Below are 27,171 nucleotides of genomic sequence, written 5' to 3'. Positions count from 1 at the left end.
ATAGCCCCCAAATGCCAACATAAGAGTCCCCAGCAAAACAAAGCCAGTGACCAAGACCTAGGTTCCCAACACAAGAAGCTTGAGTCAGTGCCCTCTGTTACACAGCAGGAGAGCTCAATCTCTTTAAAGACCAGGGAATAAAGAAACCATGAGTAAAAAGAAACATACCATAGAGTCATGTAATGAGAAGAGTGAAGATCAAGACAGAAATTTTGAAGAAGACAACATTCTCAACAAACCCATATCTGCAACATCAAAAGGGACTATGAACTGGTCTGAAGCCCAAAAAGCCATCTTAGAAGAGTTCAAGAAGGATTTTAAAAGTCAAATGAGAGAGGTAAAAGAGTCCTTAAAAAATGCAATTGGCCAACTGGAAAAAAAGTACACTGAAGAAAACAAGTCCCTAAAAAATACAATTGGACAATTGGAGAAGGAAGTAAAAAAGGTAACAGAAGAAAACAATCTGTTAAAAATTAGAATTGGATAAATGGAAACTAATGACCCTAAGAGAGAGCAAGAATCAGTTAAACACAAACAAAAAACTAAAAAAAAAATGCATATGTAAAATACCTCATTGGTAAAACAGCAGGCCTGGAAAATCTATCCAAGAAAGACAACTTAAAAATTTTTGGACTACCTGAAAATCATGATGAAAAGAAGAGTCTAGAAAGTATCTTTCAGGAAATTATAAAGGAAAATTGCCATGAAGTACTGGAACAAGAAGGTAAAATAACCATAGAAAGAATCCACCAATCACTGCCTGAAAGCAATCCCAAATTAAAAATGCCAAGAAATATAATAGCTAAATTCCAAAATTACCAGTTGAAAGAGAAAATATTGCAAGCAGCTAGAAAAAAAAGCAATTTAAATATCATCTTAAACTTACCCTGTGCCCTCTCTCTCATTCTCTCTCTCTCTCTCTCTCTCTCTCTCTCTCTCTCTCTCTCTCTCTCTCTCTCTCCCTCTCTTCATGTATATATATATATATATATATATAATTTTTTCCCTCCAACTACCCTAATACTGACAAAGGTCTCAAGAGTTATAAATATCAGGGTGGAGCCAAGGTAGCAGAGTGAAAGCAGTGACTTACTTGAGCTCTCCCCCAAACCCCTTAAAATACTCATAAAAAGTGGCTCTAAACAAATTCTGTAGCAGCAGAACCCACAAAAACACAGAAACAAATTTCCAGCCCAAGACAACCTGGATGATTGATCAGAAAGGTGTACTACACCAGGCTGGGAGTGCAGTGCAGCACAGTGTGGGCGTGCAGGACGCTGTGAACCTGGAGCAGGCCTCAAAGGACTGAATCGGTGGGCAGCTGTGGTGGTTTCCAGACTCCTCAATACACCAATACCAAAGACAATTTAAAGGTCAGTGGGAAAAGTCTGTTTCTGCGGTGCTCAGAGACGAATGTGGGGTTTCAGCTCCATTCCCCAAGAGCAGCCGGGGGGGGGGCAGCTGCTTCCCGAGCTTCCTGCCCACAGACGGAGGGGGAGTCCCATGGCTGATCAGAGAGGGATTGCAGAGATCTCTTTGCCAGTGCTGAGGCAGGAATCACTTGCTTTGCCATGTTTGGTTCTGGGTCACAGTTCTGGGTGGCGCTGCTGAGGTGGGAAGGAGTGCTGGCATGGAGGAGCTTCTATTGGCTGCAGGGAGGAGCCCCTCTTCACAGTTACAGGACAGAAAGGAGTACTTGTGGTCACAGGCCAGGAAAGGAGTAAACACCTCGTCCCTTATCATACCACCTTGGAAGAGATGAAACCTTACAAGTCCCTACAAGTATCTCTGAAAACAGTTATACAAATGCCTGAAGCTTGGGACAGTACACTCTCCACATTGGAAGCAGATTTTTATCTTAACAATGAGTTTAAAACTCAAGTAATTGGCCAGGATCATGAGCAAGCAGAGCAAAAAGAGTCAGACTATATTATTTTACTTTGGTTGAAAAGAAGATCAAAATACACAACCAGAAGAAGACAACAAAATCAAAGATCCTACATCCAAAGCCTCCAAGAAAAATATGAATCAGCCTCAGGCCTTGGAAGAGCTCATAAGGGATTTTGAGGAGCAAGTAAGGGAAGTAGAGGAAAAACTGGGAAGAGAAATGAGAGTGATGTAAGAAAATCATGAAAAACAAGTCAACAGCTTGCTAAAGGAGACCCAAAAAAATACTGAAGAAAACACCTTAAAAAATAGCCTAACCCAAATGGCAAAAGAGGTCCAAAAAGCCAGTGAGGAGAAAAATGCACTAAAGAGAAAAATTCGTCAAGTGGAAAAGGAATTCCAAAAGCTTACTGAAGAAAATACTTCCTTAAAAATTAGAATAGAGCAATTAGAAGCTAGTGACTTTATGAGAAATTAAGACACTGTAAAACAAACTCACAAAAATGAAAAATTAGAAAACAATGTGAAATATCTCATTGGAAAAACAACTGACATGGAAAATAAATCCAGGAGAGAGAATTTAAAAATTGTTGGACTATCTGAAAGCCATGATCAAAAAAAGAGCCTAGACGTTGTCTTTCAAGAAATTATCAAGGAAAACTGCCCCGATATTTTAGAAGCAGGGGGGTAAATAGAAATTGAAAGAATCCACAGATCTCCTCCTGAAAGAGATCCCCAAAGGAAAACTCCTAGGAATATTATAGCCAAATTCCAGAGTTCCCAGGTCAAGGAAAAAATCTTATAAGCTGCCAGAAGGAACAGTTCAAGTACTGTGGAAACACAATCAGGATAACAGAAGATTTAGCAGCTTCTACATTAAAGGACCATAGGGCATGGAATATAATATTCCAGAGGGCAAAGGAGATAGGATTACAACCAAGCATCACCTACCCAGAAAAGCTGAGTATAAGCCTTCAGGGGAAAAAAATGGTCATTCAGTGAAATAGAGCACTTTCAAGCATTCCTGATGAAAACACCAGAGCTGAAGAGAAAATTTGACTTTCAAATACAGGACTCCAGTGGAACATGAAGAGGTAAACAAGAAAGAGAAATCATAAGAGACTTATTAAGATTGAACTGTTTACATTCCTCCATGGAAAGATGATATTTATAACTCATGAGACCTTTGTCAGTATTAGGGTAGTTGAAGGAAAAAAAAATTATATGCACGTATAGATAGATAGATAGATAGATAGATAGATAGATAGATAGATAGAGGGCACAGGGTGAGTTGAAGATTAAGGGGTCATATCTGGAGAATAAAATTAAGGGATGAGAGAGGATTATACTCAGAAAAGAAGAAAGGGAGAGGTAGAATGGGGTAAATTATCTCAGAAAAAAAACAGAAAAGAAAAGTCTCTTACAGCGGAAGGGGAAACGGGTTAAGGTGAGAGGGAATGAGTGAATCTTATTCTCATAGGATTTGGCTTAATGAGGGAATAACATACACATTCAATTGGGTATGGAAATCTGTCCTACCCTACAGGAAAATAGGGGGAGAAGAGAATAAGAGAGCAGGGGGATGTTAGAGAGGAGGGCAGATTGGGAAAGGGTGTAATCAGAAGTAAATACTTCTGAGGAGGGACAGGGTCAAAAGAAAGAATAGAATAAATGGGAGGGCAGGATAGGATCAAGGGAAATAGAGTTAGTTTTTCACAACATGTCTACTATGGAAGTGTTTTGCATAACTGCACATGTATATCCTATATTGAGTTGTTTGCCTTGTCAATGATGGTGGATGGGAAGGGGGGAAGAGAGAAAATTTGAAACCTAAAGTTTTAAAAGCATATGTTTAAAAAAATGTTTTTCACATGCTACTGGGAATAAGAAATACAGGAGATGGGGTATAGAAGTATATCCTGCCCTACAGAAAAATAGAAGGTAAAGGGGATAAGAGACTGGGGGGGAGAGATAGAAGAGAGGAAAAAGTAGGGGAAGGGATATTCAGAATGCATGCCATCTTGGGGTGGTGGGAGGGGTGAGATGGGATGAAAATTTGGATCTCAATAACTTGTGGGAGTGAATATTGAAAACTAAAAATAAATAAATTTATATTAAAAAAGAAGAAAAAAGAGTTATAAGTATTATCTTTCTATGCAGGAATGTTAACAGTTCAATCTTAATAAGCGTCTTATGATTTCTCTTTCCCATTTACCTCTTCATGTTCCACTTGAGTCCTGTATTTGAAAGTCAAAATTTCTATTCAGCTCTGCTCTTTTCATCAAGAATGCTTGAAAGTCCTCTATTTCCAAAAAAACAAAAGAAAAGAAAACAAAAAACAAAGAAAGTCCTCTATTTCACTGAATGACCATTTTTTCCCCTGAAGGATTATACTCAGGTTTGCTGGGTAGGTGATTCTTGGTTGTAATCCTATCTCCTTTGACCTCTGGAATATTCTATTTCATGACTTCTGGTCCCTTAATGTAGAATCTGCTAAATCTTGTGTTATCCTGATTGTGTTTCCACAATACTTGAATTGTTTCTTTCTGGCTGCTTGCAATATTTTCTCCTTGATCTGGGAATTTTGAAATTTGGATACATTATTCCTAGGAGTTCTCCTTGGTGATCTCTTTCAAGAGGGGATCAGTGGATTTTTTCAATTTCTATTTTGCCCTCTGGTTTTAAAATATCAGGGGAGTGTTCTTTGATAAGTTCTTGAAATATAATGTCTAGGCTCTTTTTTTTTTTTGATCATAGGTTTCAGATAGTCCAATAATTTTCAAATTCTTTCTCCTGGACTTATTTTCCAGGTCAGTTGTTTTTCCAATGAGATATTTCACATTGTTTTCTAATTTTTCATTCTTTTGGATTTGGTTTACAGCTTCTTGATTTCTCATAAAGTCACTAGCTTCCAATTGTTTTATTCTAATTTTTAAGGAAGTATTTTCTTCAGTAACCTTTTGGACTTCCTCTTCCATTTGGCCAATTTTACTTTCTAAGGCATTGTTCTCTTCATTAGCTTTTTGGACCTCTTCTGACATTTGGGTTATTATTTTCTTCAGTGTTATTTTCTTCAGTATTTATTTAGGTCTCTTCTGGCAAGCTGTTGAGTTGTTTTTCATGATTTTCTTGCATCACTCTCATTTCTCTTCCCAATTTTTCCTGTACTTTACTTACTTGTTTCTCAAACTCCTTTTTGAGCTCTTCCAAGACATGGAAATGATTCGTATTTTTCTTGGAGACTTTGGATGTAAGTGCTTTGACTTTGTTTGTCTTCTTCCGGTTGTATGTCTTGATTTTCTTTGTCAACAAAGTAAGATTATACAGTCTAACTCTTTTTGTGAAGTTTGCCCAGGATCCCAGCCAATTATTTTTGAGTTTTAAACTCTTTGTTAAGGTAAGAGTCTGCTTCCAGTGTGGAGAATGTACTGTCCCAAGCTTTGGGGGTTTGTACAGCTGTTTTCAGAGGTACTTGCAGGGGCCTGTAAATTTTCAGTTCTTCCAATGTGGTATTATAAGGGGCGAGGTGTTTACTCTTTTCCTGCCCTGTGCTCTGTTCTATGAGTGACCACTCACAAGCAGTCTTTTTTGTCTTGGAACTCTGAGGAAAATTTCCTCTCCCCAGCTACTGCAAGCTCCACCAGGCCAGCACTCCTCCTCACCCCAGGACTGCCACCTGGAACTGTGACCCAGATCCAAGCATGGTCAAAGCAGGAGATTCATGCCACAGCACTGGCACAGACATCCACGCAATCCCCCTGTGATCAGCTGCTTGATTCCCCCTCAGTCTGTGGGCTGGAAGCTCCAGATGCAGCCACTGCCCCAGGGCAGAGCTCCTTGGGGAATGGGGCTGAGACCCTGAGCTGCTCTCACTGCAGAAATGGACTTTTCCCACTGACCTTCTGAGTAGTCTTTGGTGTTTGTGGGTTGAGAGTCTGGAATATGCCACAGCTTCCCGTGATTCAGTCCTGTGAGGGCTGCTCCAGGTTCGCTGTGGCCTGAGCACCCACCCTGCACTGAGCTCCTGTCCCTGCCTGTAGCGATATACCTTTCTGATCCACCATCCAGGTTGTCTTGGGCTGGAAATTTGTTTCACTCTGTCTTTTTATGGGTTCTGCTCCTTTAGAATTTGTTTAGAACCATTATTTTAAAGAGGTATTTGGAAGGGTTTGGGGGAGAGCTCAAGCAAGTCACTGCTTTCACTCCACCATCTTGGCTCCACTCTTCTTTCTTTTTAAAGGCAATTACCTAATGATTTATCTATTTAACTCTGTTTTTAAAGCTAATTTTACTTATTAATTCATTTTTTTAAAAAAAATTCTTTATCTTTTCTTTGAGTTTCAGGATTTTTATGATGGTATTAATTAGTGGTTTAAAATTTGGTGGTTTCAAGGTTTTTTGCTTGCTTTGATTATAGGCCTAACTCATTAACTTGCTTTTCTCTCTATTGCTGAATTTTTTTTTGATACGTAAAATTTAACATGAAGACTGTTTTGGTTGAATTTTTAAAATGGTTTCTTGTCTCTTTGCTCTCATTATTTTAGTGAAATATTTGATTGTTCTGTTTTAACCACCCAATCATTAAAATTAATGTATTCATACACTATGTAATTTTTAATTATTTCTTCAATTATTGACCTTTGATTGAATTTAGCACTCTAAAAAAGATGGATTGCAAATTTTCATGGTCAATTTTTGTAAATGTTCTAAGCACAGCTGAGAAACAAATATACTCCTCTACTCCCATTTTATAATCTCCAATGACCTGTTTTATGTAACTTTTCTTAAAGTCTTTTCATCTCTACTCTCTTTTTTGTTAGGTTTATCTAGATCTAAGAGGGATAAATTGATATATCTCACTGATATAATTTCTATTGTCTGTTTTCACCCAAAAATATTTAGCTCTTCCTGTAATTATTTAGATGCTATATGATTTGGTGTGTGTGATGTGTGTGTGTCAGAGAGAGAGAGAGAGAGAGAGAGAGAGAGAGAGAGAGAGAGAGAGAGTATTCATTACCTGTGGTACATTTCAGAAAAAATGTAGTTCATCTGCTTTAAGCTTATTTTTGGTGTTTCTTTGTCTGAGATCATTATTGCTGCACCCGATTTTTAATTTCAGATCAAGCATTCTAAATTGTGTTCTAGTACTTTACCTAAATATGTACATCTATTTCAAACATATTTCTTGTAAGCAACATATTGTTTTTCTTTATGTATATTATGGCATAAGCATTTGTTTCTCTGTCTAACACAGTCACAGAATATACCATTCAGTGAGTTGTCCGAGTTATTCTATAAGCATTATAGTCACATTTTTTACATAAATCTAAATTATGTTACAAAATAATTTTACAAATTTTCTTTCCCACCAAAAGAATATACATTATTTAATTATAATGCAAAATTCTTGAAAATTTACTTTTATTTGCATCCCCAGAACATGACCTTTTCTAAAGGTCTCTTTCTTTTTTCCCTAATTGTTTCTATTTTTCTTCAGCACTCTCATACATGACCTTGTGTAGCTATAGAAATCTAGCTACACAGATCCTCCTAACCTGCCTGTTCTCAGTACTCTCATATTAGAGCCCAGTGTAGGCCTATATTCAGAGTAAAGTCTGGGGTTTCTCTGGGGAGAGAATATTAGTCCCAGTTGGGTTTATATTTCTCTTCCCATTTGGTCATTACTCCTCTCTGTAACATGTTTCTACATGTAATTTTGGTGGACCATATCACTTGCATCCCTTTCTTTAGTTTCTCTTCATTTGCTTCTAGTGAATTGTCAGTATGTGTTACCTCTTGTGAGTGTGATAGAAGTTTATGCTGAGTCGTTAATACAAGAGGCCTGGACAGGATCCTCCAATCCCCAGTTTGCTCCTAATGCTTGGAAGTATAACTACTATCAGATTTTGGAGTAAGAGTGCTTAAAAGTTTCTACATTGTATAGCATAGCATCCACAGAGTATATGCTAAATTTATGCTTCTTTGATTAATTTACTGTAAACTCTGAAATATTTCAATTTTTGATACTATTTTATGAGATTTTTCCCCCTTTTACTGAGCTTCTTTTTTGTTTAAAAAACTTTCATTTACTCTTCAGTTTAATTTACTCTAAATATGTCTCATTTTGGTTGTCTGTTTTTGACATACGGGACTTAGAGTAAGTTTAGGGGGAAAATATGTTTCCATCTATTTTTCTATTTATGATGACTAATACTTTTACATTCTATGTATTACAGAATATATCCTTTCATCTCTCTTACTTACTGAGCTTTCCTTTATGATATTGTTAATGTTCAAAATTGAACAAGCAATTATATCTGAAAGATGTTATATACATCATCCAACATAACTGAAAAACACAAAAATAAAATTAAATAAGGGAAACTTTTTTTTCATCTATTCTGGGGCTAGGAGTGAATAGTGTGATTTTATAATGTTTAATTTTTTAATTGTTTTATCCATTTACATTGTTGTAGATATCATATATAATGTTCTGGTTTTGCTTATTTCCTTCTGCATTAGCTGACATAATTATTTCTACATATTTCTTAATTTTTGTATTATTTTTATTTTATAAACATATTCCTTTTTAAGCCATTTCCTAATTATTGAACAACTGCTTTGCTTCCAGTTCTTTGCTGGCACAAGTGTTGATATACATATGTGTGTGTTTAAATCTACTTTTTAATAAAACTGCTTTGTAATTTCATTTCTATTCTTGAACACTATAGCCATTTGAAATTTTTTTAAATGATTGTTTCTTGGAAAGTTCACTCTGAGGAGTCTCTTGTTAAAGATTCAACAAAGAATGAACAAAGATTGTTCATTGAGAATACAGAAGATACAGAATCATTGATACCTGATGAAAAATTTTACACAATATCAGTTGTTTTTGGATGGGTTTAACTTTACTCTCCCTTACAAAGATTCATCCTGATTCTCAACAGAAATACCTCAAAGAAATGGTGAGGGTCACATCAGAGAATAATGATCAACATTTACACTTTTCGTTTTTATTTGAAAAGGCTGAAAGCTGAATTTTACTAGGATCATGGGAAATTTTCACAGCAGAGACTTTGAGATTTGCTGATAATTTCTGGCCTTTTTCTCCCTGTGTTTACTAGCTCTTTTTTTACTAGCTCCTCAGAACACAAGATTCCCTCCCCTTTCCTTCTCCCTCCCCTACTCTTAGATAGTGTTAGCAGGAATTCCTGAGCCATAATAATATCCTGTCTATCTCATCCTGTAGCTAGTTATATGACCTTGGGTAAAACACTGCTGAAATTGTGAGGCCCTGAAAAGGGGAACATGCTAACAATTTCTATACCTCTTTGCCCTCTCTGCTGCTGGGGGTAGATTTACATGCATAGATTGTACACCTGCAGCTCTGTCAATGAGCAGATGGGAAGGAGGTTAGGGTGGGCTGCTGCGTTAGGGTCTTTATATCCTTGCTTTAAACAAAGAGCACCCGCACTCTTTGGTTGACGCCATCTTGGGTGACACGGGATTGTCCTTTCTCGAAAAAGCTGATAAAATAATTTTCATTTTTGAAAAACTCTGGTCAAGACTCTGATTTAAATTTGGGTAGGTGGTCTCTGTCCCACACATATATCAAATACCAAAAAAAAAAAAAAAGGAAGGAAAAAGAGGAACCACTTCGAAAAAATCATGATTTAGCATTGTATTCTGCCTACTTTGAAGCTTACTTAAACTTCCTTATAAACTAAACTGTGTTTATTTCAAAACTACCAAAATTTGAAAGTAATTGAAATTATATTCATCCTCCCCATATGGCTATATATATATTTGTATACACATATGTCTATAGTATATATGCATGTATATATGTATATATGTGTATATGTATGTATGTATGTATGTATGTGTGTATATGCAAGCACAAACACTCATACATACCTGTAAAGGGAAAGGAATTACATTTTTTGTGTATATCTGTATAAATATATAAACTAGATATACATTACTTAGCAATCATTACAAGGATGAGATGAATGTGAAACAGAATTATGTGTTGTAAGACATGTAAAAAGAATTTCAAATGATAATATGATAGAAAGGTTAATTACTTTCCTTTTGTTTCCCATATTTCTCTCATGAAAGATCATTGCACACCAGGTACAACTCCAAATTTGTGATAAAAAGTTTTGAGGTTGGATATAATTGTAACATATGTGCTGGAATTTCATTTAGTTGTTTTTGTTTCAGTATTTCTGTTTTATTTCAGTATTCACTGTTCTGCAGATGTTTCTCTTAATTTTTATCTATTTGTTTAAAGAATTAAGACAAAATTTTCCTCAGAAAAGAAAATTGGTTAGTTGCTTTCCCCCCCAATATTGAGAATATTTTTAGGATAGTTATTAATTGTTCTTTAAATGTTTAATAAAATTTACTTGTAAATCATCTACACTAGCATTTAATTTCTTTTATAGTTCATTTATAGCTGGATCAATTGAATTTTCTGAGATTGAATATTTTAAGATATATTTTATGTTCTGGTTAGTTAAGTTGTCATTTGTTTCTATCACCTCATAACTTCTGGTATTGAGATTATAAAAATATAATTGCATTAAGTAGTTCTTATAATAATTTTCTCTTGATTATTTTGATTGCCTTCCCTTTTTAGAATTTTTTAATGTATATTTTATTTTTTCCTACTTTTTTGAAGTTAGTCATATTAGTTAAAATATGGGTCTTTTACCCTTTTTGATGAACTTTTTTTAGTTTTGAGCATCATTTCTATAATAAATTCTTTCTCCATTTTATATAAATTAAATTTTAATTTATTTTTTTTAGTATTTTTTGTCCCACAGTTATATGTAAAAACAATTTTAACATTTATTTTTAAAACTTTGAGTAACAAATTCTCTCCATTCTTCCCTCCCCCCCCCATTAAGAAGGCAAGAAATTTCATATAGGTTATATATGTGTACTCATGCAAAACTTTTCCATAATAGTCATGTTGTGAAGGAAAACATAGACCAAAAAAATGAAGAAAAATAAAGTAAAAAAAGTGTGCCTTTTAATCTGTATTCAAACACTATCAGTTCTTTCTCTGGGGATGGATTGCATTTTTCATCCTAAGTCCTTCAGAGTTGTCTTAGATTGTTTCATTGATGAGAATAGCTAAGTCATTCACAGATAATCGTCTTATAATACTGTTGATACTTTGTATGCAATGTATTTCACTGTGTATTAGCCCATGAAAGTCTTTCTAGGTTTTTCTCTGAGTATCCTGCTCATCATTTCTTATAGTAAGATAATATGCCATCATAATCACACATGACAACTTAGTCAGCCATTCACCAATTAATGGGCATCCCCTCAATTTCTAATTCTTTGATGTCAGAACAGAACCACTATTAATATTTCTGTACATATAGGTAGTTTTCCTTTTTTAAATCTCTTTTGGGATACAGACCTAGTAGTTGTGTTGCTAGGTCAAAGGATACACATGGTTTTATAGCCCTTTGGGCATTGTTCCAAATGGCTTTACAGAATGGTTGAATCAATTCACAACATCACAAACAATTATAAATGTTGGAGAAGATGTGGGAAAATTGGAACACTATTGCATTGCTGGCAGAGTTATGAACTCATCCAACCATTCTGGAGAGCAATTTGGAACTATGCCCAAAGGGCTATAAAAACGTGCATACCCTTTGACTCAGCAATAACACTTCTAGGTCTGTATCCTAAAGAGATCATACAAATGAAAAAAAAATGGCCCATTCATCCAAAAATATTTATAGCAGCTATTTTAAGGGTGGCTAAGAAATGGAAATTCAGGGAATGCCCTCAATTGGGGAATGGCTGAACATGCTGCAGCATATAAATGCAGTGGATTACTATTGTGCTATGAGATGATGAGCAGGAAGACTTGATAAAAACCTCAAAAGATGTATATGAACTGACGCTGAATGAAATGAGCAGAACCAGGAGAACATTGTACACAGTAGCAGCCACATTGGGTGATGACTGACTTTGATTAACTTCTCAGCAATGCGAGGATCTAAGAAAACTCCAAAAGACTCACAATGGAAAAAGCTATCCACAGACAGCAAAAGAACTATGGAATCTGAATGCGGATGGAAGCATACTATTTGTTCTTTTTTTTTTCTGTTGTTTTGGTTTAATTCTTCTTTCTTGTGGTCCTCCCATTGATTCTAATTCTTCCTTACGTCATGTCTAATGTGAAAATATGCTTATATAATCCTCTCTCACCCCTTATTTTGTTCTCCAGATATCACCTCTTCATCTTTGACTCACCCTGTGCTATCAATCAATCTATCTATCTCTCCATCTATCTATCTATCCATCTATGCATATGTATAATTTTTCCCTCCAACAACCCTACTACTGACAAAGGTCTCATGAGCTACAAATGTCTTCTTTCCATGAAAGAATGTAAACAGTTTAACCTTAATAAGTGGCTAATGATTTCACTTTCCTGTTTACCTCTTCATGTTTCACTTGAGTCTTGTATTTGAAAGTCAAATTTTCCATTCAGCTCTGTTCCTTTCATCAGGAATTTTTGAAAGTCCTCTATTTCACTGAATGTAAATTTTTTTCCCCCTGAAGAATTATACTTAGTTTTGCTGGGTAGGTGGTTCTTTATTTTAATCCTGTCTCCTTAGCCCTCCAGAATATTATATTCCAAACCCTCTGTTCTCTTAGTGAAGAAGCTGCTAAATCTTGTGTCATGCTGATTGTGTTTCCACTCCCCACCTGGTGTGATATACCTTTCTGATAAACCATTCAGGTTGTCTTGGGCTGGAAATTTGTTTCACTCTGTCTTTTTTAGAATTTGTTTAGAGTCATTTTTTACAAGCATTTGGAGGGGTTTTGGGGACAGCTCAAGGAAGTCACTGCTTTTTACTCTGCTATCTTGGCTTCACCCCCCCGCCCCCCAAGAATTATTTTCTGCTGTGAGCTTCTGTAGCTCCTTTTCCATTTGGCCAAATCTACTTTTCTTTTTCTTCAGTGAATTTTTGTGGCTTTCACTCCATTTGGCCAACTCTCCTTTTCAAGGCGTTCTTCACATCACTGACTTTTTGTACCTCTTTTACTATTTGGCCTAATCTGTATTTTATGGTGTTATTTTCTTAAGTATTTTTTTTTCTTTCTCCTTTACCAAACTATTGAATCTTTTTTCATGATTTTCTTGCATCACTCTCATTTATCTTCTCATTTTTTTTCTCTATTTCTCTTTACTTGATTTAAAAAAGCATTTTTGAGCTCCTCTGTGCCTGAGTCTAATTTGTATTTTCCTTGTAAGCTTTGCATATAGCTGCTTTGACTTTGTTTTCTTCTTCTGAGTGTGTGTTTTGATCTTTCTTATCACCATAGTGACTTTCTACATTAAGTGTTTTTTTTTTATTTTCTGTTGTTTGCTCATATTCCCAGCCTATTACTTAACTTTTAATTCTTAGTTAAAGGGGGGCTTTTTTCTCAGGGTGGACAGTACACTGTCCCAAGCTTCAGGGGTTTGTGCAGCTGTTTTCAGAGATACTTCTAAGAACCTATAAGTTTTCAGTTCTTCCAAAATGGTATGATATAAGGAGAAGTGTTTATTACCCTCCTGGCCTATATTCTGGTCTGTGAGTGAGCACAAGAACTCTTTCCTGCCTTGGAATTGTGATAAGGGTCTCTACTCCCCTGCAGTTGCAAAGAATGGTATGTTAGTGCTCTTCCTCACCCTGTGACTGCCACCCAGGACTGCCACCCCAATGTGAGTATGGGCAAAGCAACAGAATTATGCCCCCAGTGACAGCAATAAGACCCCCTTAATCTCCTTCTGATCAGTTATTCAACTCCATTACCATCTGTTGGCTGGGATTTCCAGAAGTAGCCACTATTGCTAATGATTCACTGGCTCCCAAGGCCTGTTCCGTGTTTGCTGGGGTCTGGTCTGGCAAGGCCTGCACTAGTTTGAGTTCCTCTCTCACTCTGGTGCAACAGGTTTTTCTTGCTGACCTTTCAAGTTTTCTTGGACTAGACATCTGTTTCGCTCCATCTTTTTCTGGGTTCTGCTGTTCTAGAATTTGTTTAGAGTCATTTTTTAGAGGTATTTGGAGAGTTTTGTGGGAAAGCTCAAACAAGTCCCTACCTTTACCCTGATATCTTAGCTTCATTCTATATAAATTTTCAAGATTTTTATTATTTTGTTAATTTTTAAATTAACTATTTCCTAATTGTGTATTTAGATCATTTAAACATTTCTTTCCTACTTGTTGAAGGAACAAATTTTAAGTTATTTCCCCAAAATTTTAGTAAGTTATCTTCTTGTTATTATTTTCTTTTACACAGCTATGGATTCTTTCTGTTTGTTCTGTAACCTAACATTATTAAAATGACACCATTAAGTCTGTATTTATTTTCATATTTATTTTTGTTTATGTTCCCTATATTAATTGCTATTCCTTAGTTATTATACATAAAACACATTTTTAGTTTTGTTTTTCATTTTACATACCTTCATAATGCTTTAATATTCTACCACATGAATCAGTTTTTGAACAGTACACTCTGTTGCTCCAATGGTTATACATATTATTTAGCCTGTTTATTCCCAAGATGTAGAAAACTAATATTCAATTCCATTTTTTATCTTTCTTTTCTTCTTACTTTCTGTTAGGTTTACACAGGTCTGAGGGAGAATAATTGTCTCATATAAGTATTGATTTATTATTTATGCCTTCTCATAATTCAATTATCCTTTCCTTTATGAATTTAGGTATTGTGTCTTTTGGTGCACTTTTCTTTAATATTTATGTTGTTTCACTACTTATGGTATCTTTAAGCATAATGTAGTTTTCTTTTTGTATCTTGATGTTTTGCATTTATTTTTGCCTTCTCTGATTAGTAAAATTTCAACTCCTGCCTTTTTTTTTGTAATCTTGAAGAAAAGCAGATTTTGTTGCATCCTTTTATTTTCATTTTGTTTGTATTTTTATTTTTTTTAGGTGTGCTTCTTGAAGGCAAGAAATTGTTTGCTTTTTCTTTTCATACAATTCGCCTTTCACATTTTCTTGAATTGCATATTTAATTTACTTTTACAGTTTTATGTTTTCTTCTATTTATGTCTCTGTGTTTTTCCCTTTGTCTTTTAAATCAACACTATCTATTATGATTTCTTTTGTATACACCACTTTGATGCTGGTCAGTTCTCCCAGGTTTAAACTCAATCTTCCTAAAACTTTCAATCTCATAGAATTTCCCCCTCACCTCTCCCTCTTTCCAAACTTCCCTATTTCTGTAGCAGTCACCAATGTCCTACCAGTTTTCCAGGACTAAAACCTTATCATTATATTGGACTCCATTTTCTCTTTTTCTTTACAAAATCAGTTGACAAATCTTCCTCTTTCTACCTTTACATCTGTTGGATCACCCCACCTGTCTCCACTCACATATACTACATTAATTCTAAGTCTAATCATCTCTTTACTGGATTACTGCAATAACTTCCTAAATGATTTCATTGCTTTAAATTTTTGTGCACTAAAGCCTATCCCCTACATATTGTTTCTAAAACAAATTTCCTTAATGAGGGATATTGCCATATGACTTCTCTACTCAATCAATGTCAGTGGCTTCCTATTGCTTCTAGGATGAATTATAAAATCCTCCATTTAGGTTTTAAATCCCTACATAACCTTATTTCAACTATCTTTCTGGCTACACTGTACATTACTCCCTCTCTTAGCCTGCAATTCATCCAGCGTACCCTTCCCTCTGATTGTTACATAAGATAATTCATTTCCTATGTCTTTGCCTTTGCACTGGTAGCCCCACATGCCTGATATGAACTCCCTTTTATTTTCTGTTTCACAGAGGCCGTAAATTCAATTCAATGTCCATCTTCTGCATGCAGCTTTTTTTCATTTCCCTATTGTTAGTGTCCTCTCTCTCAAACTATCTTTCATTTGTCTTTGTATATTTTTCCATTTATCCATTTTGCATTTATGGGTTTTTTTTGACTAGGCAATGGGATTAAGTGACTTACCCAGGGTCACACAGCTAGTGAGCATCAAGGGTCTGAGGCTGGATTTGAACTGAGGTCTTCCTAAATCTATGACCAGTGCTCTATCTACTGTACCATCTAGCTGCCCCTCAAATTTATATTTATCTTGAATATATTTTATATATGCTTGTTTTCTCCACATTTGATGTGAAATCTTTTTGAGGAGGGAACATTTCATTGTATATATTTATATCCCTGGAGCCTAGAACAGTGCCAGATATAAAATGAATGCTTAATAAATATTTGCTAATTGGCTTGTAGATTGAGATTTACCTTCTCATTTATACTCCAGTTCCAATATTTTGTGGATTTCATTAAATTGTGATTTTTCCAATTTATTTACTTATCTTCTTATTTATAAATGAAAAATAGTAAACATGAATGTCCGACTGTGACAAATGAGACCAATTTGAACTCAGAAGGTTCTAACACAGGTCAGAGACAAATATTCCATATGAACATTTGGAGTAGAGATGTCTCTAAATTTGCACATCTCACCTTTTTTTTTTTTTGGAGCTACTGCAATTCTGCTTCACTCATAGAACCTAGAAATTTCTTTGATATGGGCATCTCATGTTGGACAATCTTTTACTAGTACCTTCCATTTATTACTATTAAATCCAAAATTCTTCAGAGAGATGTTGGGAGCATTCTTTTATTGCTTCTTCTGACTGCCATGTAAGCATCTGCCTTGCATGAGTTCTCTGTAAAACAGCCTTTTAGTCAAACATACATTTAGCATTTGAAATATGTGGAGAGCCTATCAGAGTTGTACTTTCTCTAGCAGAGTTTGAATGCTTCACAGTTTAGCTCAAGAAAGAAATTCAGTGCCCAATACATAAATAACATACATATAAGCACTTTAGATATATAATATGATTCACAAAGTGCTATATATGTGTATACACATATATGTGCATTTCTATGTGCAAATACACATCTATGTGCTTCTATGTATACACACATACTTATATTTACAATCATTTTCATTTGATCCTCACAGTAATCTTTTGAAGTAGATGTTATTTTTATTCCTAGTTTACAAAGGAAGAAACTGGGCCTGAGTAGTTAAGTGAATTGCCTAGTGTCCTGCAGTATATAGGTGTCAGAAGTGGTTCTTTGTCCACTATGTTACTGTGTATTTGGCATATTATTTTCACCTTCTAGTGATCTAGACTTCCAATTTATTCTGGATTCTGCTCTCCTATTCATAGGTGGTAATGTCATTTATTTTTCATTAATTGTATCTATATTCTTCATACATGAAGAGTTTCAGAGCCACAAATTTGATATCTACACTCTATCCCCACCTTTTTTTTTTTAACATAATTGAACTTAAAAACCTTTGGTCATTCCCTCTTAATATCACATGTGAACATATTTTGTTTTAATTCATTTCATTTGGGAGAATACTTTTAAAGTTGTGGCTCCCTTTGAAATAGAAATTCCTGAAAGAAGCAGTGGGTTGAAACGATAGTAATTGTGTATCAATAGGCATAAGGTACAGTCCTAAACACTTGTCTTATAGCAGGTAACTCATTACTCCTTGGAATATCTCTGGTTCTATGTCCCATAACTCTGTGGGTAACATGTCACTGGGGACCCATAAATCATCTCTCTTAGAATGAGATTTAAGCTGTGAAGTTATAATACTTTCTTAGAGGAGAGAGCATCCTATTGTTCCCATAGCTCCTAAATGAAGCTCATGTCTCTTACCACAGAGATATATGTTTCCCTTTCCCATGGAAACATCTTCAATAACCCCTTAATTTTCCTGTCTAAGTAAAGAACTGTCTTTAGGTCCATAGTTCCTGTTACAGAATCAAATCATGCAGAAAAAATGTGCATAAAAAATTTCTTGAGCTGAATTGTACTTGACTATTCATTAGTACTCCGGAGATTTAATTGACAAAATCATTCTCAGTGGTATGGAAGAATGTGTGAAATCTCAAGGTGTCTGATTTAGTCCTAAGGCTTCACTCTTGCTCACTTGATGAGGTACATGAGATTTAGGGTTAGGGAATTAGCTTCTTGGTTGAATGCATGCCATAATTCACCATTTGGGTGCAATGGGGAATTCATTATGTAAAATAATACTTAAAATGTCATTCTTCAAGTGCCAAATCTTAGGCCAAGTACAACATGCAAGGAGCCAAGTTATCAATCTAAGGAGTGCTATTTCCATTTAATGTAAATGTAGAAAATGAGAAGGATGGTAAAATGAATGCCATTCAGCATAGCGTCAAATGTCATGCTGGTTTTTAGCTGTTGCCGGACTTCCTCAATTATTCTGTTATTATTGTTGTCACTTGAACAGTATAATGAGCAGAATTACTTCACTCATGGATTAAGCTGTTAATTCTGCTTACAAATCACTCACACTTCCTTTGTTTAGAAGGTGAGTGCAGTGGGAAGAACATTTTTTCCTTCATTGGAAATTTTGTGGGTTGACATATCTCCTCAGAAATTTGTTTTGTAAGGCTCAAAAATCACATGGAAAATTATCGTTTCATAGTATCTGTCTTTCTGTTTTGTCTCTGTCTCTGTCTACCTGTCTGTCTGTCTCTCTATCTCTCTCTCCCTAGCTCTGTCTTTCTCTCTTTTTCTCCCTGTGTCTCTGTCTGTGTGTAATTTTGTGTCTCTCTCTCTCTTTGCTTCTTTATCTCTTGACACAATCTTGACCATTCTTCCTTTAAAAAAAAATTCATAGGAAATCCTAAAGTTTTATGCACAGAGAACATTTCTGCATATAATTGGCCAACAGTTTTATATAGGCAATATTGGTTCTTGTAAACTTTGGAGGAATTAAATCCTATTGAATTAAAAATTCTTTAACTAAGACAAGAAGAAAGAAGTAGATTTAAGTGTGAATGAAAAACTTCAGACTTTTTTTTTTTCAAAATGGACTTACATAGGGCAGCTAGGTGGGTCAGTGGATAGAGGACCTGCCCTGGAGTCAGGAGAACCTGAGTTCAAACCCAGCCTTATGCACTTGACACTTAATAGATGTGTGACTCTGGTCAAATCACTTAAGCGTGATTCCCTTGCAAAACAAAACAGAAACAAAACAGGTGGGGGACTTATATGAGCAAGTTGAGTATTCAGCCAAATATATGTATTTTCTATATGAAAGAGAAGCAAGCAACCCAACAAATACAAAAAAAAAAATATTTTGTTATTTGATGACATTGTATGTTTCCCATGTTATGTTAAGGATACTTTCTTAAAATGTTATTGAGTAATACATTCTTTTCTTAAAATATATGTACTTTTAGTTGAGTGAATCTTAATTCAATTGTTTGAAAAATTGTATAAGAAAACACAGGAATGTTCAATTGCTAAAAACGTACACATATGCACACACATGTATAAATGCCCAGTTATTCTGTAGTTGATTCCTGTAACTAAGGTATTGATTTCAGGGCCATAGGCAATTATTTTGGTAAACATTTTTCTCTATGACATAGTTGATTTGATCATGGTTCCAGAACTGGAGATGATGGAGTTGGTAAATGTAGAGGAGAGGTGATAAGGATGCTGATAATAAGATGTTTAGGGAGCAAGGAGTAAAATGAAACATAGCTTGAATCTACCCGAAATAGTGGGCGAGATGTAATAGTACAAATCACTATATAACTAATACATATTAGAAATTCATCTGCATCAGTTTTACCTTTCCCATCTATAAATTTAGGAAAGTATTTTTGGAAAATGTCTTCTTAAATGACTATTATCAGGAGAAATGAAAAGTCATATTTAATATACTTTTTTCTTTTCTTTTTTTTTTACAGTGGAAAAAATATTTAAAACTTAGACTAAGAGACACAGGAGACAGAAACCTTGAGTCAGAAATACCTAGTTCAAAACCAACCTCATAAAACTTAAGAGTTGTGTGACCATAGAAAAGTCATGCAATTCTTTCACCTTCAGTTTTTTCGTATTTAAAATGGGGGTAATAATGGCATCTGCTTCCCAATGATTTTGTGAAGACAGACTGAGATATTTGTAAATAACTTCATAACCTAATGTGCTATATAAATGCTATCTATTGGATACTATTAAAATAAATACTCACAACAATTTCTTCTTTTACACTTATACCATCTCATTTTTTCTTTATGTTTAACATTTGATGTTAAAATATTCTATTTAGAATAATTTTTCATTATACTGATTATTCAGAGACTTTTTTGAAGAAGGCAAAATTAAGGTACTATGTGGTTAAATTAAAGATTTTGCATCTAATTTTAAATGCCCTGCAGGTTAAAAGTTTTCTGTTTTGCTTGTTGGATTTAATGGATTTATTGATCATTATTAAAGTTAAATAAAATTAATATTGTTAGTATTTGCTGGAGATTTGGGGGGAGATTTTTTTTTATTATTATTATTTGTACTCAAAGAAACATGCTGAAAATTCCAGATTGTTCTTCTGAATACTTGCCATAAAATTCTCTTAATTCAGAGTGACACAATAATTCTTAATATGTACAACAATTGAGATATCACTTTGGCAGCCAAATCTCCTTGCATTACACTCAAATGGACATTTCAAATTATTTGGATATACTGGAATTCTGTTTCCAGTATTGCTCATGTAATAAGTGGTTGAGTGGACTAGCCAATTTTGTTTCAGTCCTGAGATTGCTTAAGGATTTGTCATTTCTATTGGTTTATAAATAGCATGGTCAATATTCTCTATGGGCTACCATCCAGCTTAGAGAGATTTTTGAGCCTAGTTTTCAACACTGTGTCACTGATAGAGGGTAAGGAGGAAGGCTGGTGATCTATGATAGTGTGCAGGTTTAAGCCAAAACTGAAACTTAGTAGAAATGTAAAAGGCACAATGAATTTTTTCTATCCCTCAAGTTTTCACTGACAATTTTCTAGTTCAGAAGAACTGTTTTATGTGGTAGATAAAGCAAGAAATCCATATTCTTCCACCCAACTATGTTTTTTATGTACTCATAGTGCCTATTTGTGTTTGATTTTCCATTCTTTACTTTAGGTAAATGAGTTTTTGAAGACAGAATTAACCAGGTTATGACCTTTGCCTTTAGAAAAGTCAAAATGATATTTTAGGTACCAAAGATACCCTCAGCAACCAGTATATATAGCAAAGGCCACCAGGATTAGTAGTAGCAGCACTTAATGCTGGGAAGATGTCAATATATTACTGAGTAAATCCATATAAATAACTTACCTTGAAACAAACTTGGTAGAGGCTCTGTAAATGGAGAAAAGCCCAACAAAAGACAAGTCTTGAGGTATTCCTTGGCCCAGCATGGTCCCTTTATGTGTGCCATGCTACCATTTTTCAATTGAACCTGCTCTCCTTAAGGGATGTGTATGAAAGGAGAAAGTGTGCCTCTGTTTTGGGGAATAATTTTGCAAATTCTAACCTTGCTATATATTATGAGTAAATTATTTCATAAAATATATTTGATGCCAATTAGTTACTATTGGAAGGTGTGAATCAGATGGGGCTTTTACGTGCTAGTATTAGAAGCCAAAACCTCTCAGAATTGCCCCTAAAATACTGAGGGGAGGAATAGCTGAATGAGAGAGGCCAGAGAGGATGTTACATTTGAAGGCTTATCAAAGATACAATTTGGGCATTTTGCCTTTGTTGGTTCTCAGTGGAGAGAGTCCTCACTCAGGACTTTTGCTATTGAATACACTCATTTGGGGATGTAATAGAAAAAAAAATACATTTTTCTCTTTTCTTTTTTTTCAGAATGCAACTATATAGCCTCCTTTCCTCAAAAGGAAAACTTTTTTTTCCCCTAGTTTGAATGCTTATACAGTATGTGTTATATTATTGTGTTTGTTTGTGAATGAAGTACCCAGTAATTTTCCAAGGCTTGGTAAAGTAGCTTTCACATGTCCATTTTTTTTTTAACTTTCATTTTAAAAAGACCTAGATATTTGTACTTTTATGGAACACTTATGAATGCAGGTGCATAAGAGAGGATTTGCCTATTGGATGAAAAACTCATAGTAATTAACCAAAATTATTTAACCTTTTTTTGCATCTCTACACATGTCCTTTACTTTTGCTCCTTTTAATTATTATTTTCAATTCCAAAATCTCTCCATTCCACCCACTCTCCAATCTGTTAAATTCAATGATGCCCATTAAATATATGAATGATTTTATGCAAAAAGCACAATATGCACTGCTCCAACTTTTACTTTTACTCTGTGTATATCTCTCTGCTTCAAATATGTTTCTTGTAAACAACGTATTGTAGGATTTTTATTCTGCTATCTGTTTCCATTTTATGGAAGCATTCATCCCAGTCACAGTCTCAATTATTCTAACTCTGTCTTTGTATCCATTCTACTCCCTACCTTGTTTATACTTTTCTCTCTCTTCTTTTACCCTTTCCCTCCTCCCCAGTGTTTTGCTTCTGAGCACAACCTCCCTCAATCTGCCCTTCCTTCTATCCCTTTCCCCTCCTACTTCTGCCCTCCTTTCTATCAGTTTCCCCTTTTGCTTTTATTGTCCTGTCCCCTTCTACTTCCATGTAGGATAAGATAAATTTCTGACAGATGTGTTTAATATTTTATTTTATTTTTGTTTGTTTGTGGTTTTAGGCAGTGGGGTTAAGTGACTTGCCCAGGGTCACACAGCTAGCAAATGTTATGTGTCTGAGGCCAGATTTGAACTCAGGCCCTCCTGAATCCAGGGCTGGTGCTCTATCCACTGTTCCACCTAGCTGCCCCAGGATAAGATAAATTTCCATACCCAACCGAATGTGCATGTTACTCACTCCTTGAGCCAAATCCAATGAGTGTAAGGTTCAAACAATGCTCACCCTCTCTCTTATTTCCCTCTATTATAGTAAGTTATTTGCACCTCTTCATGTGATGTAATTTACCCTTTTTGCCTCTTCCTTTCTTCTTTTCCCATTACAATCTTTTTTTTACCCATTCATTGTTCTTTTTTTAAATATCATCACATCAAAATCAACTTATACCTATACTCTCTGTCTATGTATACACCTTCTAACTGCCCTAATAGATACACAGTTCTCCAAAGTTACACATATCATATTCTTATGTAGGAAAAACAAACAGTTTAAATCTTATTGAATAATATGTTTTTTTCTTTGTTCTTTACCTTTTTATCCTTCTCTTGAGTCATGTGTTTGAAGATTGAATTTTCTATTCACTTCTGGTATTTTCATCAAGAAAGATGGAAAGTCCCCTTTTTCATTGAATATCCATCTTTTCCCCTGAAAATTATGCTCAATTTTTCTGGAAAGTTGATTCTTGGTTTTAATCCAAGATCCTTTGCATTCCAGAATACCGTATTCCAAGCCCTTTGATGCTTTAACGTAGAAGTTGCTAAGTCCTGTGTAATCTGACTTTTATTCCTTGATTTTGATGTGTTTTTTTTTTTCTTTCTGGCTTCTTGCAGTATTTTCTCCTTGACCTGATAATTCTAAAGCTTGACTACAACATTCCTTGGAGTTTTTATTTTGGGACCTCTTTCATGAGGTGATTGATGGACTCTTTCAATGACTATTTTACCCTCTAGTTCTAGGATGTCAGTGAAGTTTTCCTTGATAATTTCTTTGAAAGGTGCTGTCCACACTCTTTTATGTATCATGACCTTTAGGTGACCAATAATTCTAAAATTATCTCTCCTGAACCTATTTTCCAGGTCAGGTGTTTTTCTAATGAAATATTTTACATTTTCTTCCATTTTTTCATTCTTTTGATTATGTTTGAATGACTCTTGATGTCTTACAGAGTTATTAGCTTCCACTTGCCCAATTCTAATTTTTTAAATTTATTTTATTAATTTATTTTGATTTATCAATAATCACTTCCATATGCATTTGAGTTTAAAATTTTTCTCCCCCTTCCTCCCCACCACCCTCCCCAAGACGATGCACAATCTGATATATGCTATACATTTACATTCCTATTAAACAGATTTTCACATCATTGAAGTTGTAAGTACAAATTCTCACTAGTGGTTTGCTTTGGACCACTGCCTCCCTCAGTCCCTCCCTCCCTTTCTCTTTTCTTCCCCTTTAGCCTTACTGCTTCTTCCCTCCTTTCTATTCCGCCTTCCCTTTTCTTTCCCCTTTTCCCTCCTACTGCCTATAGGGCAAGTAAGATTTCTATACCTAAATGATTATGTTATTCTCTTCTTGAGCCAAATCTGATGAGAGTAAGGTTCAAACAATGCTCAGCCACCTCCCTTCTTTCCCTCTGCTGTAATAAGATTTTCTGTCTTCTCCTGTAAATTAATATACCTTTTTCTGCCTCCTCCTTTCTCAGTACATTTTATAAGATCAGACTAATCCACTTACTTGGATCCATTTAACCCACTTGATTAGATTTTTTTTTATCATTACATCAAATTCCACTAATATCCGCCACCTTTATGTATACTCCTTTAACATGGTGTAATAACAATACAGTTCTCAAGAGTGCAAGTGTCATCTTCCCTTGTAGGCATGTAAACAGTCCACCCTTAATAACAACATTTTGTATCTTTCTGTCCCACTTACCATTTCATATCTTTCTTGAATCTTGTACTTGAAGATCAAATTTTTTTTGTTGAGCTCAGTTCTTTTTATCAAGAAGTCTTTGAAGTTTCCTATGTTCTTGAATATCCATTTCCTTCCTTGAAAAATCATGCTCATTTTTGCAGGGTAGTTGATCCTTTGCTATAATCCAAGTTCCTTTGCCCTACAGAATATCATGTTCCACGACCTATGGTCTTTTAATGTAGAAGCTTCAAGGTCCTGTGTAATCCTGACTGTGGTTCCATGATATTTAAATTGTTTCTTTCTGGCTGCTTGCAGCACCTTCTCCTTCATCTGGTAATTTTGGAATTTTGCTATTATATTCCTTGGCGTTGTCAATTTGGGATCTCTTTGAGGTGGTAACAGTGTATTCTTTCTATGGGTATTTTACCTTCTTGTTCTAGGACTTCAGGAAAGTTTTCCTTTATGATTTCCTGAAAGATGGTGTCCAGGCTCTTTTTTTCATCATGATTTTCAGGTAGTCCAATATTTTTAAATTGTCTTCCTGGATCGATTTTCCAGGTTTGTTTTACCGATGAGGTATTTTACGTTTTCATCTATTTTTTCATTTTTTTGTTTCTGTTTGACTGATTCTTGCTCTCTTAAGAGTCATTAGTTTCCATTTGTCCAATTCTAGTTTTTAACAGATTGTTTTCTTCTGTTAGTTTTTGTACTTCCTTCTCCAATTGGCCAATTGTATTTTTAAGGATTTGTTTTCTTCAGTGTACTTTTTTTCCAATTGGCCAATTGTATTTTTTAAGGACTCTTCTACCTCTCTCATTAGACTTTTAAAATCCTTCTTGAGCTCTTCTAAGAAGGCTTTTTGGGCTTCAGACCAGTTCATATTCCCTTTTGATGTTGCAGATGTGGGTTTGTTGACAATGTTGTGCTGTTCAGAATTTCTGTCTTGCTCTTCACTCATCTCATAGTATGCATGTATAGTATGATTCTTTTTACTCACGGTGTTTCTTTATTCCCTGGCCTTTAAAGAGATTGAGCTCTCCTGCTGGGGAATAGAGGACAGTGACCCAAGCTTCTTGTGTTTGGAGCCTAGGTCTTGGTCACTGGCTTTGTGTGCTGGGACCTCTTATGTTGGCAATTGGAGGCTGGGGTTTCTGGCAGCTTACCTGGTGTTGGGCTGGAATCAGCAAGGCTGGACCTTTCAGGCAATTCTAGGTTGCCTGCTTTTCCTTTCCTTTAGCTTTCTTCAGCTCCTTTTAGATGGGTACTGCAGGGTGTTTATCTGCCTGGGGCCCCTTGCTGTACTGTCTCCCTTGTTTCTACTAATGCACTGGGAGGCTCCTTTGCTGTAGAATGCCGAGGCACCTGGTGGTTTTCTGAGATGGTTTCCACCAGTTCACCTGCCCTCAGTGAGGCACTGGGAGGACCAGGTGTTGGTGTTTGCCTGCTCTACCACCTAGGCTTCAGGATCTCTTCCTGGGGGATAGTTGGATGTTTTGACATATTACCTGGTATTGGGCTGGAATCAGTAACATTCAGACTTTAGGAAGACTTTAGGTTGCTTTCTTCTGCTCCTTTCAGATGAATGCTGCAGGGTGCTTATCCTATTGGGGAACTTTGTGGTGCTGCTTCCCTTATTTTTGCTGAGTCACTGGGAGTCCCGTTTGCTGGGCTGCTGCACTGCTGCTCCCCGTCTTTCTTCTGGTTCAGCTATTCCAGGCATTTGTTGTATTTTTTTTCTGGGGTGACATTTTCTAGCTTTTCAAAGATTAATAGGGGAGGCTGAGAGCTACTACCTTTTTACTCTGCCACCTTGGCTCCCAGAAGCATACTGCCCAATTCTAATTTTTAAGGAATTATTTTCTCCAGTGAGCTTTTGGACCTCCTTTTCCATTTGGCCAATTGTACTTTTAAAGGAGTTGGTTTTTTTTTAATGATTTTTTCCCCCATTTAACCAATTCTATTTTTAAGGAGTTGTTATCTACAATCAATTTTTGTACTTCCTTTTCCAAGCTGCTAACTCTTTCTTGCATATCTTTCATTTAATTCCACATTTTTTCTTCTGCTTCTCTTACTTGGTTTTTAAAATCCTTTTTGAGCTTTTCCAAGGAAACTTTTTCAGCTTAAGGCTAATTCATTTCCCCCTCACATGTAAGCATTTTGATGTTTCCCTATTCTGAGTTTGTGTTTTGATATTCCCTGTCTACATAGTACCTTTCTATGGTCAGGACTCTTTTCTGTTTCTTACTCATTTTTCAATCTATTTTGAGAGTTTTAAAGTTGATCTCTCCTCCTGGGGTCAGGGGAAACTAGTTCAAGCTTTTTATGCTGGGGGTTAGGGGCCTGGTCACTGACTTTTCATGCTGGGGCCCCAGGTGCTTGTAGCTTGCCCACTGCATTAAGAGTGGCCTAGCCTAGTCCCACCTGTTATGCTAGGTTTCTGGTGTTCACAATTTGCCTTTTGCACTAAGGCTGGAAACCTCACTGCTGGGCTGCTGAGCCAGGACTGAGGGGCCTAGGTTGCTGATACGTGCTGTGGCTAAGAGCTTCACACTGGCTTGCCTGGATGCTGTTGGCTCCAGGATGCACTCCGTTTTTACCCAAGTGTAACAGACTTTTCCTAAAGTCCTTCTAAGTTATCTTAAGCTAGAAAATAATTTTGTCCCATCATTTTTTTGCTAGTTATGCCACTTCACAATCCATTAAAATGCTTAATTTAATGTTGTTTCTGAAGGT

Source organism: Phascolarctos cinereus, unplaced genomic scaffold, assembly GCF_003287225.1.
Source record: "Phascolarctos cinereus isolate Bilbo 61053 unplaced genomic scaffold, phaCin_HiC Scaffold_4;HRSCAF=312, whole genome shotgun sequence".
NCBI lineage: Eukaryota > Metazoa > Chordata > Mammalia > Diprotodontia > Phascolarctidae > Phascolarctos > Phascolarctos cinereus.
This window is presented reverse-complemented; position numbering follows the sequence as displayed.